The 14,675-nt window shown below is 49.5% G+C and overlaps 1 protein-coding gene across 46 annotated transcripts in view; it reads right to left on the reverse strand.

The window, feature by feature from the left end:
• Positions 1-14,675, reverse strand: part of CTBP2 (C-terminal binding protein 2) — a 168,874-nt gene that overhangs the window by 108,706 nt on the left and 45,493 nt on the right. For all 46 annotated transcript variants that reach the window (XM_086378359.1, XM_086378389.1, XM_086378347.1 and 43 more), the window contains exon 2: positions 7,855-7,959. The gene's annotated coding sequence lies outside the window, so the exon portion shown is untranslated. The remainder of the gene's footprint in view (positions 1-7,854; positions 7,960-14,675) is intronic.

Consider the following 14,675-nt stretch of genomic DNA (forward strand, 5'->3'; position numbering starts at 1 on the left):
ACCCGTCAGTGTGCAGAAAGGCTGGAAAGCGGGTCCCGGGTGGGAGCCACGCGAGCCGATTGGTGGGCACATGAAGAGATGGGAATTAAATACCAGGATCAGAGGCTCAGAACTGCTTCTAGCCCATGGTCTGTTTTTTAACCCCGCATATTCACATTTTTTCCTTAACGTTCTATCTTTTTGACAAATATAATTAATTTTAACAGCTTCTGTAACTTACCCCACAGGTTGCTGCTGTTGCTTTTAAACAGTAGACTGCTGAGAAATTGATTTGTTTGAGCCCTCTGCTTAAAGAAACCACGTTATAAAATATGTATAAATGTCACTGTTCGGGCTGCTGCTTCAGAGAAATACAGAAAAACATTGCATTTTACCCCCCTTCACAGGAGTCCACTCACGGACATTCTCAAGTATTACCCATCTGCCTGCACACACAAACCAATGGATTATAAGGCATTTTCTTTAAAACCTATTTATCTTTAACTGGTACAGAGTCTAAGGGAATTATCTTAATTGCTACGTGGAAGAATGAATTGCAAATGCCTTCAGTTAACCAGGAAGACTATTTTTAACAGCACAGGGCCAGGTGGGAGTTTCCAAGTTTGCCAAAAATAAAAGAATCAACCACCAATAAAGCAAAAGACAGACGGGAGTGCAGGGGGAAGCCACTTCCACCTTGGCTGACTGAAGTCCAGCCACTTCCTAAAGCCTTACTTTAGAAAATATACGGCAACTCAGGACCCAGAAAGTAAATGAAGAAACTCCGGAGTGTCCTGGATCTTCCTGCATCATGTGGACTGCTTCTTGGGCTGTGGAACATTTCCTTAGCGTTTACAGCGGAGAAGCTGAAAGCCAGGCCAGATGTACACTTGAACCTGGGGAGGTGCTGTGTGTTCCTCCACAAAGATCTAGATGGAATGACCACCAAAAGGGGCTAAAACTAAGACTGTATTTTAAAAAGATGTTTAACTGGCCCAATGCATTCTAGAAATACTTATAGCAGCAGTGGTAACATATAAATGCTCAACAAAAATATTTATACAAAAAAATAACCTCTTCCTCTCCAATTACTCACAACGCAAAATGCTTGCCTGAGACCCAAACAGTTTTATACGACAAAGTCCATTTCCCACCCACTCACACACTGACCTGTACACACTCAACCTGAAACTTACAGTCAACGTGAAGTATGTCCATCGGCGGGCCTGGCCCTAAGCCTGTCGCAGGTCCTTACCCCCATCTACTCTTCCCTCCCACACCCACCTGGCTCCCAGTCCCAGGGAAGTGATAAGGATCAGACCCATGACACAGGCCTCTGGTGGCCCCAGAACCTGGGGCGGCTGCTCCTGTCTATCAGGGAGGCCAGGGGCAGGAATCCCCGTGTGCGGGCTTGTCCAGGTCCCCATCACAGCTGGACTCAGAGGGGTTTTCCCGGCAGACAGTCACACCCCCGGGGACAGGCAGCCAGCCCACGGTCAGCCCCCGCATCCCGGGGACCAAGTGCCTGGGGCAGGGACAGACTCCATCACGCACACGAGAACATGAACTTCCCAGAGAACCGCAGACCCCAGGGCCAATAATGACAGGGTCATTGCTACAGGGGGGTCCTGTATGCTGGGAGGGAGCAAGTCATAGGACCGAAGTGTTTCAGCAGGGACCTAGGGAACCCTGAATCTGGAGTTACACCGTCGGAGTCTGAGCCCCAGGTCTACTCGTGGGCCCCAAGTGCTGGCATATGATCTCAGCATCACTTAATAAATTAATACTATTATTACTCACTAATAAAACAGGAATCTCAGGCAAGGTCATAGGATCTTGGGAAGAGAGGGCCAATATCTAGCCTGTCGCTGCACAACACTGAATGGTGTGCTTGGTGATGACCCAACTCGTGTCCCTCCCAGGACAGAGGGCTGCAAGAAGCAGTCTCTCCCAGGCAGGCTCACCCCCTGCCCAGCTCAGTAGAGTCGCTCCCTGGCCGGAAACCCCAGGAAGTGCGGGAGGCAGACTGCCTGTATTCCAGACACACGGATGCCAGAGTTCCACGCCTCCCTGGCTGAGGAAGAGACTTGGATTAGAACCAGCCATCAGTCTGGAGGGGCGGGAGGCAGGGAACAGCCCCAACAGAGCAGGAAAATGACCCACTAGAAAGAGAGGGTGACTCAACCAACACGGGTTGGGGACTCAACCCGTGTGAGCAGGATACGGACAGTACTTGAAAACAGAACAAGGGGACTGGCTGGCTGATCTCCCTGGGGCTGCCCAAGAAGCCTCGTGGGAATCTGGAAATTCTAGGAGGAAAGGATAAGGGCTGAGCAACACCTTCCAGAGAAGGGCCCCTGCAGGAGCTTGGATCCGAGGCTCAGGAAGAAACACAGACAAGAACCAGGAACCAGAGCTCCAGCGGGGCCCTCCCCTAGCTCCACGGAGAGCGGGCTGCAGGTCCATCAGCATCATCCCCGCCGCCCGGATCTCAGCCTCCTGGCTGTTTCTCATCTAGAAAGTCCCCGGAGATGAAAGGCCCAGCGAATCGTGCTCTGGTTTGTGGTTTCCGATGTTGGCAGCCATGCCTCTAGCCTAAAAGTTGGAGGAGGATCACACACCCCTTGTGCAGACTGAGCTCCAGGGGACCCTGGAGGCCGAAACCGAGGACCAGCGTGACCAGAGCCGGGTCCCTCCCGTGCCCGGGGAAGCAGCAGTCAGGGTGGCTGCAGGGTGCAGACACTTGTTTCTGGGGTAAGGCAGTCCTTTCCCCTTCTGTCGGGGGAGAAGGAAGCTGTGTTGGCAGAAACAGGGCAGAAACCCTCAAGACTGGAGATGACGTGACTGAACCCCCCTGGCCCACTGAAGCCACACTCAGGTCACAACTGCCTGGTCCCCAAGGCAGACTTCGCGAGGCCCTCCCCTCTGAGTCACCGGCTCCTGGAGAACCTCAGATCACCTTTCCCTGGGGTTTTGTAAGGCCGGTCAAGCTTCTACAGCATTATCGCAATCTGTCAAAATGAAGCAGCGCACGCGCTTCTCTGGGTGCAGGCAGCCGGATACCCCGCCGTGTCTGCCAAACCACAGCCACCGCTACCCCACCATCACTTCACAGAATAAAAGCTAAGGGCTGTGATTTGTGTTTCCACTTAGTTGTAGACGTTTGACAACAAGCACTTATTTCTTTCCCCGACACTTCTGTTGAAATTACAAGGTTACCTGGCACCGCTACAAATATTAATGCTTAATAACAAATGGCACAAGAAGAAACAATGGACCCACCCGAACCCCGGGAGAACTGACGCTGGCTCCAGAAGCCAGCGAGCAAGCAACAGCTACAGGCTGGACAGTAAAAGCAGGACAAAGTGCAACAGATCTTAACGTATCGGGTAGTTGTTCACTACGGACGACAGAGGAGCCTCTTTGGGGAGAAAGTGGAAATGTCTGGTTTGAAGTTAGGAAAAGAAAAATCCACAAAAGCCAGAGTATCAAGTCTAGAAATACTGGGAAATCTTAATGCCCTTAAATGAGAGCACGCACAAACATGCCAAGAAGACAAGACCTACGCATGGTTCTAGCACCACGCAGATCTGCCATTCCGACAGACTTCCTACGAACTGAGTTCTTCACCTATTTCCTTCTCTCTCCCCACATTAAAAAAGATGTGTCTAGAAGGAGAACTCAACAGGTAAGCTATCAGGTTGAAATCGACATGGGGTCCCTTTCTCAGGCTGCAATTCAAGATGCTGCCCCAGACGGGCTGCAGGTGGGGCTGATCGTAGACAGCCACCCGAAAACTGGGGTACAACGTGCTGGGTGCAGAAATGAGCCGAGGAGAGAAGAGCCCGGAACTAACACATGTTCCTAGGACAAGGATGAACCCCACCCTGCGAGTATACCTGGGGGTGGTCAGGGGCAAAGGTTAATCCACTGGCAGGGTGCCTAGTGCTGGGGAGGAGCCAGGCCACCAGGGCCATGGTTACCATGGGTGAGAGCGCAAACACCACGAGGCATCATCCTCCAGGCGTGGCGGCCACGCTCCAATCAGGGCCAACTCCAGGCATCATCCTCCAGGCATGGCGGCCACGCTCCAATCAGGGCCAACTCCAGGGCCACACTGAGCTTCTTGAGCTTTTCCAGAGCGCTGCCAAAAACCTGTTCCCACAAGTTATGCTAAAAACACCTATGTCCTGAGAACCATCACACGAGGCAGAATGTCTGAGCATGCTAGGTGCCCAGGAAGTTTGTTACAGGAAGTGTGTTGCCATCTCATCCTGACATTGCATGCATTTATGCTATGTTAATGTTCAAGCTGGTTTTAGAAAAGGCAGAGGAACCAGAGATGAAATTGCCAACATCCGCTGGATCATGGAAAAAGCAAGAGAGTTTCAGAAAAACATCTATTTCTGCTTTATTGACTACGCCAAAGCCTTTGACTGTGTGGATCACAATAAACTGTGGAAAATTCTGAAAGAAATGGGAATACCAGACCACCTGACCTGCCTCTTGAGAAACCTGTATGCAGGTCAGGAAGCAACAGTTAGAACTGGACATGGAACAACAGACTGGTTCCAAATAGGGAAAGGAGTACGTTAAGGCTGTATATTGTCACCCTGCTTATTTAACTTCTACGCAGAGTACATCATGAGAAACGCTGGACTGGAAGAAGCACAAGCTGGAATCAAGATTGCCAGGAGAAATATCAATAACCTCAGATATGCAGATGATACCACCCTTATGGCAGAAAAGTGAAGAGGAACGAAAAAGCCTCTTATTGAAAGTGAAAGAGGAGAGCGAAAAAGTTGGCTTAAAGCTCAGCATTCAGAAAACGAAGATCATGGCATCTGGTCCCATCACTTCATGGGAAATAGATGGGGAAACAGTGGAAACAGTGTCAGACTTTATTTTGGGGGGCTCCAAAATCACTGAAGATGGTGACTGCAGCCATGAAATTAAAAGACGCTTACTCCTTGGAAGGAAAGTTATGACCAACCTAGATAGCATATTGAAAAGCAGAGATATTACTTTGCCAACAAAGGTCCATCTAGTCAAGGCTATGGTTTCTCCAGTGGTCATATATGGATATGAGAGTTGGACTGTGACGAAAGCTAAGCACCAAAGAATTGATGCTTTTGAACTGTGGTGCTGGAGAAGACTCTGGAGAATCCCTTGAACTGCAAGGAGATCCAACCAGTCCATTGTAAAGGAGATCGGTCCTGGGTGTTCATTGGAAGGACTGATGCTAAAGCTGAAACTCCAATACTTTGGCCACCTCATGTGAAGAGTTGGCTCACTGGAAAGACTCTGATGCTGGGAGGAATTGGGGGCAGGAAGAAAAGGGGAACACAGAGGATGAGATGGCTGGATGGCATCACCGACTCAATGGACATATGAGTTTGAGTGAACTCCGGGAGTTGGTGATGGACATGGAGGCCTGGCATGCTGCGATTCATGGGGTTGCAAAGAGTCGGACACGACTGAGCGACTGAACTGAACTGAACGTTCCTCTGAGATAGAGATCACTGATCAACAGGATCCTGCAGTGGTACAATTATTAGGTTGAGTCAAATGAAAACGCTGTTACTTAACCATCTTTTTGATGTTTGGGTCAGGCACTGCCAGTGCTTGGACGTGAAACTGGATGCGCGTGGGAGCCTGAAGGATCTCCATTGCTGTGAGCCGCTGAACACATCTTCAGCCCCAGAGCCCTGTCTTGGAACTTTCCCAGGTCCACAAAGAATGTGTGCAATGACGTCCCTGCCCAAGAACCCGGGGCAGATTACAGCACATGGGGTCTTTAAAACAAAGGCTTCTTTTAGAAGAATGAGTGGCAGCCAGCAAAGAAAGAAATATTGGCTTTAAAAAGCAAAATTGAGCATATATGGTTGAGAGAGGCCTCCATGACTAAAACAGACACACCCATGTCCCACTGTCCCAAAGGAGGTTCACCGATTATTTCTAGCTTCTCATCTCTCGAAAACAGAGACTCGGACTTGTTCAAAGATCACAGAGCCGTCTCTGCTAAGCCACCCTCTGTGCTTGTTCAAAGATCACAGAGCCCCCTCTGCTAAGCCACCCTCTGTGACCTGGACACTCTGCTGTGACCTTCAGCCGGGCAGCCTTCTCAGACGACTCTTAGCAAAGGTTTCTGGACATCTATTGGGTTGGTCAAAAACTGCGTTTGGATTTTTCCATAAGATGTTATGGGAAAAAATCCAAACAAACGTTCTGGCCAACCCAATACAAGGCAGGGGCTCACGGGACCACTGCAGTAGAACTACTCATTTCACAAATAAAGGCCTTTAAGAGGGACCTGCTGGGGAGCAGGTTCTGCAGGCCCAGGTCCGGGGGAGCAGCCCCAGGGCCCACAGTGACTCTTCTCCATGGGAAATGGGGGGAGACTGTACAGGGAGACCCCTCCTGGGCCACACCCCTTGGCTGGCTTGAGACTGAGGGTCAGTGTCTCACGCCCAAGGAGGACCACCCACCAAAGCCAGGCTGCCTAAGGCTAACGTTTTAAAGGCAGCATGTATTTCTGTGTTATTACTAACATTTACTCCAGAGCCACGTGCGGGGACCTGCTTTGGAGTCCCGGGCACGGACGCTGCCGCACAAATTCTTTGTGAGCCCCTGATCCACAGCTAAGAGATGGTCTGTCCTACTCAATACTGCAGGGAGTAAACCCAGGGCCTAGACAGAAAGAACACCAAGAAAGTTTTCTCACCTTTTTTTTTGCTGGCTTTAAAATGACACTGTCAGCTTAAGGAGCAAATTTTTTTTTTCCCTAGCAGGATGAAAATCAATCATTTCTGAGAAGTTGGCACTTTGCGACTCTGTAAAGGTTTTGTGGGAAATGGCTAAAGGCACGTTGAAATTAACTCAGAAGCCCCCTCACCCCACCCACTCCAAGTCCTTGCTCTGGTGGTGGGAAGGGGACTTAAGTCTATCCATCAATATTTTCTCAACCACACTCCACATAAAGGTCGACAACTGAAGGCTCTCCTCGTAACACACCCACATCCCTAATCCATTCCACCACAAAAGAATCCTTCTATGTTCAGGACATCCTAGAGGAGACTTCCCTGGTGGTCCAACGGTTTAGACTCCACACTTCCACTGCAGGGGGCACAGGTTTAATCCCTGGCTAGGTAACGGTAAAGCATCCGCTTGCAACGTAGGAGACATGGGTTCAATCCCTGGGTCTGGAAGATGCCCTGCAGAAGGGAATGGATACCCACTCCAGTATTCTTGCCTGGAGAATTCCGTGGACAGAAGAGCCTGGCGGGCTAAGTCCATGGGGGCTCAGAGTCGAACACAACTGAGTGACTAACACTTTCTCCTGCAGGCCTGTGAGGTTGTGGCAAAAAATTTAAAAAGGACATCCTGGAGGTCTGTAACTCTCAGACTCTTAGCTCATTAAAGATGCACCAGCATCAGCAAGCTGCTTTCTTCCTAAAGACGTCCATCTACCATTTTGCTCGAGCCACTCGGCATGGCATGGGACTATTTCCCTAATTCATTTTTATTCTTTGTAATTAATATGTCGAGAAGCCCTAACACGGCTCCATCCTGACTCGAGTTTCCTAGTGTAATTTCCGTTGACTTATCTCTATAGCAGCAGTGGCAGTAGCAACATCACTTTACACTGAACTGTATTGCTTCAGAGTTAATTACATGTATTTTGCTTTTGATAAATGAAAATACCAGATGCAATTAATTGAAAGACAATCAATATGATTCCTCTATTAAACGTCCCAATGAAATATCCAGAGGCTGTCGGAGATCCATAGTCATCAATAAATTGAAAACACATTCCAAAGGAGATTTTTTTGAAAAACCTGAACTTTTACCTGGAGCCATTTTATAATAACTCACCAACATAAATTTGTCCACAAACTCTATAGTTCACACGATGGGCTGTCCGTCTTTTTTAAGAGAATCCAGCTTCATTGGTTCAAAACCATTTAAGGCGATGAAACCCTGAAAGCAAAAATGAAATGGGTCAGTGGAGCAGAGGCAGTGATTTCTTTCTTTGTTGTTTACATCTAGCCAGCCTTTAATTGCATTTTTCCAATGCCTTCGATTCTAAGCTACCAGAGGTTATTAAATGGTTTCATTAAAAATACTATTTGTCTTGCTTTAGTCACACACCAGATCAAATTAAACAGTAGAGCACCAGAACAAATGATCTCTTTCCATCTATTTTGACACGAAGCCAAGTGTGCAAAACCAGAAGGTGATACTGTGTCATCGCCGTGAAAATGTCATTTAACTTCTTTACATCTCCAAGTAGCAAGCAAAGGGACAAAACAATCAATACCTTCAAGCAAACCATCTTACCAGCAGTTTGAGAAATATGGAATTATAAAGTGCAAACCAGAATCCCATGGTTTATAAGTGCTATTAGCGTAAGTGCTGACAACTGTTAATCCACTGTAACTGATTAACGGTTGCAGTTGTCATTAATAGAAGGCATTTTAACTTACTACTGAAATTGATTACTCAGTTAAGAATTCAATCCTAATGTTCAATAAAACTGTACTTTCTTGGCAAATGCAATATGAAACGAGGTGATGCATTAAACAGCACTCACATTTATTTTACTATACGTGCAAGAGGAAATATATGGGACCTTCCACATTATCTGAACCACTTTCTGCGCGCTCAGAGCAGTGAGAGGGGGTGGACGCAGAAGTCACAGCTCCCAGGGCTGACAGAAAAGGCAAACACCCGGGTGTCTTCCCTGTGCCGTCCGTTCCCAGGAAGGACAGAAACAACGGCACCATCAGAGGTGCCAGGCACCAGGCGTGTTCGTGTTTTCGGGCAGTCCTTCTCAAGTCCCCCGAGAAAGAACTCTTGCAGCCGGCCCTGACCATTTCCAGGCTCACCTTACAATCAAGCAGCATTCAAAAGGTTGATTGATGTTTTTAAAAAATGTATGAAATTACTGTAACCTGTTTCCCAGCTGCACTCTACTTTTCAAACCATTCAAAAGAAACCATACTCCCGAGACTTCCCTGGTGGTCAAACGGCTAAGACGCCACGTTCCCAATACAGGTGGTCCGGGTTCAACCCCTGATCAGGGAACTCGCTCCCACGTGCTGCAACTAACAATTCTACATGCTGCAACTGAGGCCCAACACAGCCAAATAAATAAATAATTTCTTAATTAAAAGAAAAAGAAAGAAAGAAAGAACGCCATATTCCTGTGCTCTTTCTAATGTAAGGAAGGGTCCAAACCCTGACACCAGCCAGCTTCTGCTTGTCCACTGGTACTGAGTCAAGAACGGGAACATGGTGGTCTCTACGGTCAGGGTTAGCATATACCCAAAGGCAAGAAGTAATTCACTCCCACTGTGCCCCACACTGCCTTACACCCCAAACTTTCCAATTCAAGGGAGTGGGTGGGGAGAGCAGAGACATCCAATCTCTGACGTGCTGGGAAGGGACGGACAGTCATGGGCTCTCAATGGTTGCAAGCCTCTAATGACAGTTTCCTTGACTAAGTATCTATCACAGCCAAGGGAACATCCTGTGGAGGCAGCGAGAACCTGCCTAAGAAGTCTCATCCACCCTTCAAATCCCATCTCCTGGACATCTTCTGTAACACCTTCACGTCAGACTGCCAGGCTGCGACATACTCTGCACATCATCAAGTCTCTAAAATATTTTAATGCCTTGATTACACATCATTCATCTCCAAATTCCTCCAGGTATGGAACACCGCGGGAAATCAAACATGGAAAACAGCGGGAAATCAAACATGGAACACAGCGGGAAATCAAACATTTAACTAAAAAAAAAATATATATATATATTATATATATATATATCAGATCAGATGCTCAGTCATGTCCGACTCTTTGCGACCCCATAAATCGCAGCACGCCAGGCCTCCCTGTCCATCACCAACTCCCGGAGTTCACTGAGACTCACATCCATCGAGTCAGTCATATTAAATATATATATATATATTTATTTATTTATGTTTAAAAGGCTTCCCAGGTGGCTCAGGGGTAAAGAATCTGCCTGCCGATGCAGATGTGGACCTCCCAATCCCTAGGTCAGGAAGACTTCTTGGAGAAGGAAATGGAAACCCACTCCTGTATTCTTGCCTGGGAAATCCCATGGACCAAGGAGCCTGACAGGCTACAGTTCATGGAGCTGCAAAAGAGTCGGACATGACTGAGCCACTAAACAGCAACATACAAGTGTGTGTGTACACACACGCATGTCAGTAACATTCAACGAAGGCCCGATGACAAAGGTGACTTGTTAAATCGACCTGATCTTAGTGGTGGGTACAGACTCTCTCCTTGAGATACTTCACAGTAAAATTAATTAAACAGGGAACAGACAACCCCACCTGTGCAGAAGGCCTCACAGAGGAGGTGACCTTCCATGGAATTTCAAGCCAAAAATTTGGAAAAGCCTGCAGTCTGCCCAAGTGAACAGTGACAGCTCCTTTAGCGGATTAAGAACGTTAAAAAGCTTGGAAGACTGTCAGAATCTTTAAAGCGAGTGCCCATTGTTACTTGAAGGTGGAAAAGAAGTACTTAAAAAGGCTGGAGCCACAGAAAGGCTAAAAATTCAAAAACACTTTGTTTCCGTAGATACTTGATGACAGTACAACGGGGAGCCGTGCCCCGTGGATTCGCCAGGGGAAATTTTCTTGGCAGGATTCCTCTAAGAACTTCCAGGAGTATACAGCAAGACACAGAAATGACTGGGCTGATTAAAATCACCACCGCTCCTAAACCAGCAACCCCAGGAACCTAAGCGGGCTGTCCCACCAAGTACAAAACTTGGCCTCAGCCAGTAAAGGCCAGGAAACTCCAAGCTGACTTGGCTTCATCTGGCCAAGGGAAAGGGCATCTATTTTTGTACAATAACCTGGGTGAATCTATTAAACATCACTTGGCAAATGTGTTCCGCCACAGTTGATAATGATGAAGGTGTGAGTGCGTGCACACACACAGGAGGGGAGGGGCAACACACACACATACACGAGAAGGGGCAGCACCCACTTGGCAAATGTGTTCTGCCGCAGTTGATGATAAAGGTGTGAGCTCATGCACGCACACATGCGCGCGCGCAGGGGCAGCACCCAGGGCCTGCGGGGGTCTGAGCCAAGGCTAGGCTTTTCATGCAGGAAACTCACAAATTGAGACGCATTGCCTGGCAGGGTCCCCACCAGCTGGACTTTTAGTTTCTTCCTATCCTGAGTTGAGCGTATGAAAATTACCTTTTAGGTCCACAGTTAAAACTGAAAGAGATGCACTCTAAAAAGGTCTGCAAGGGCGCCTGAGAGACTCATTCCGGAAGGACCAGCCCCGTTCCCACTTGAACTTTGCTCTCTCAAGCAGTGGCCACTGTGCTCCGCTCCGTGCCCTGCATGAAGGTCCTGCTCCATCCAAACTCTACAAGAGGGGCATGTGGGTAGCCCAGCGTGGGCTCCCTGGGACTCCCCCCAACCCTACCTGCGGCAGGTACCACAAAGTGCCCACTTACCGGCACTTACTATGGATGAACCATTTCTAACGCCTCTAAAGCTGTGATGAGTCAGCTCTGCTACCACCCGGGGCCTGCCTGAACCCCACCTGGATTCTCTGCTCTGTTGGACTCACATTTGGGTCACGGAGGCTTTGAAATGCCTGTCCTCTGTCCAGCCATGGGCAGCGGGGGCAGGCTTCCAAGGAAAGCGCCTCTGTTCCTCTCCCTCTGGCTGGGAGGAACAAGGTGGTCAGTGAGCAAAAGCGAGGCCTGGCCTGGACATCTGTGAGCAGAAGAGGAGGTCCTCAAGGGCTAACTGTGGACAGAAGCAAGAAAACCTGGTGCAGAGAGAACATGGGTCTTAACTGGAACCTGCCCTCCTTCATGCTGTGCTTATCTCGGATCCAGAGGGCCCCCTTCACATTTAGTACTTCTGGACTTTCCTGCTGGTCCAGTGGTTAAGAATCCGCCTTATCCATTAAGGGGGACAGAGGTTTGATCCCTGGTCCACATGCCACGGAGCAAGTAGGGCCCCAGCGCTGCAACCAGTGGGTGCGATGAGAAGCCCCCGTACCGCGGCCAGAGAGTGGCCCCTGCTCGCTGCCAACTAGAGAAAGGCTGTGAGTGGCCACAAAGACCCAGTGCTGCCAAAAATGAATTTTAAAAATTTAGTACTTCAACGGAGAACCAGAAAGTAGTCCACAGACTCTTCCCTCAGGCAATCACGAATTTACTGCAGTAGAGGGGCGAGTGGGGAGGAATGGAGGGGAGAGCGTGGAGTTAACAGGACACCACGGAGAATCCCAGGCTCCTCGGGTCAAGGTCACCAATGCCCTGGGACTCTGTCGCATCTGAGATGGAGGTGACAGCATCTGCTTCACGGCTGATCAGGTCCTTTCAAAGAGATCATGCCTGGGGGGCTCGGCACAGGGCAGGGTCCAGCAAATGCTCCATAAATGCTAGGGGTCATCAGATACTGGCACGTGACTCTGACATGAGTGTGTCATCACCAGCCTCAGCTAAGGACCAAACCAGTCTCTGCTCGCATCATGAGATAAATGGTTCCCGTTTGGCCGAAGAGTCCAGTACCTCTTGCCAGGTCACGAAGGGACCCGCATACTCCCTGCCGGCAGGGTGGACCCGCCCTCCCCATGGTGAGAGTCCTGAGGCAAGGCTCAGGAAAGGAACACGGGACCAGGTGGAGAATGGTCCAGAATCCCAGGCTTCGCGCTCGTCACTGTTCTCAGCTCAGATGCTGCTGGTGGGCCCTCTCAAGAGGGCGCCTGTTATCAAATTTACAACTGAACATACTGAGTGAAGTCAGACAGAGACGGAGAAATAGCGTATGACATCCTTTAGATGCAGAATCTAAAAAGAAATGACACCCATGAACTTATCTACAAAACAGAAGCAGACTCAGGCTTCAGAGGATGCGTCTAGGGTTGTAAGAAGGGGATGAGGGGAAGGGGTCGTAGGGAAGCTCGGGATGGACAGGTACACACGGCTGCGTTTAAAATGGATAACCAACAAAAACCTCCTGTACAGCACAGGGAACTCTGCTCAATGTTACGCGGCAGCCAGGATGGGAGGAGAATTTAGGGGACAATGGATACATGTGTAGGTACGGCTGAGTCCCTTTGCTGTCCACCTCAAACTATCACAGCATCGTTAACTGGCTATACCAAAACAAAAAGTTTTTTAAATAAGTATGACTGAAGTGATGCACGGTCACTCTCGGAAATGCTGGTCAGCTGCCCACAGCTGCAGGGCCCCACCTGGGGCATCCAGCTGCCCACCTGCACCCCAGGCAGAAGGAACCACTTGCCCATGGGTTGCTGCAAGAGGGACCCACAGACACGGAACCTGAGCCCCAGCTTTAGACAAAAGCTGGTCTTGGGGAGCCATGGTGATCTAGAGGTCACCCCAGGCCACGCCTGTCTCAACCTGTTCACCGTTCCCACTGCACACACCAGCCACACAGCACCGTGTCAATCTGTGCAAAAGGGGGGTGACCCTCAGGGATGGGGTCACAGTAAGGACGTGAGGGCCCGGGAAGTGGGTGCCAGGGGCTTTCCCTGTGTATCCACAGCAGGGCCTCAGAACTATCTCAAGTTCAAGGGTGGTGGGTGGGGAAAAGCCTCAAGCAGACATGGAACCCAGAAGTCCCCAAGAGAAACCAAACGCCTGCCTTGCAGAACCGACCCACCTCTATCAGCAAAAAGAAGTCCTCTGGCCAGAGAGGCACACCCAGACAGAAGGACACTCACACAGAGGTGCCAATCTGAGGCCACAGGCTCCTGGAGCACAGCTCACGGGACCCCTGAACAGCCTAGGCCCCGCCCCCAACCCCTCCAGCTCCTGATTCACACCTGACCACCCTCAGCAGCTCTCCCCGACATCCAGGGACCCACGATCATCCATGACAGAAACAGATGTTTTCGGACTTCGACTGGGCCAGGGGACCAGAGCTGCATACATGGGGGGCTGCTGGGAGCACAGAAGGGCATCTCTGAGCAGCTGCGGGTGAGGTGGGTTGAGTGGGAGGGGTCAGGAGCTGCTGGGATGTAGACGCTCCCCCCAACCTCTGCCCCTGGGCTCAGAACTCGGGGGCCACACAAGTGTGATCTGACCCCAACCAGGACCTCAGGCTGACCCAAGTTGCCTGGGGTGGGGCCCAGCCTCTCACAGGGGCTGTTAACAGCCCTCTCGCCCCCAGAAAGACCTGGTCCAGCAGGCATAAAACAGTGTGGAATTCTGGACTGGTTGTCACCAGGGAAGGACAAAGTCCTACAAAGACGGAAAAGCTGGGCAAGACAGAGTTAAAACGGTATGACCTGAGATGCCTTCCCCTTCTACAGCCGTGTCATTCCTTCCCAGGATTCAATTCCATATACCATTGCCTAATAATGAATAAACCGTATTAATTAGCTTGGAAACAATTACCCTTTATTGAGGAGGGGTGGAGACCCTGAAAGTTAATTTTCCATGTCCCGATACAATTACGCTACTATCAAGACACCTAAGGTCAAATCAACACTTCATGATTACCCCAGCATCCAAGAGTTCCAGCTTCAAGAAGAAACGTGCCCTCCAGGCACGAACTTCACATCCAGTCTTTGCAGAGGGAACGCTTATGGAAATTTTGTAATATTAAATATCTTCAGCTGGGTTTAAGCTTTAAGAACACGAAGAGGCCCAACAGC

The sequence above is a fragment of the Bos grunniens genome, chromosome 26 (assembly GCF_055505025.1).
Source record: "Bos grunniens cultivar Pamir isolate PY7600 chromosome 26, Bosgru_T2T1.0, whole genome shotgun sequence".
Classification (NCBI taxonomy): Eukaryota; Metazoa; Chordata; class Mammalia; order Artiodactyla; family Bovidae; genus Bos; species Bos grunniens.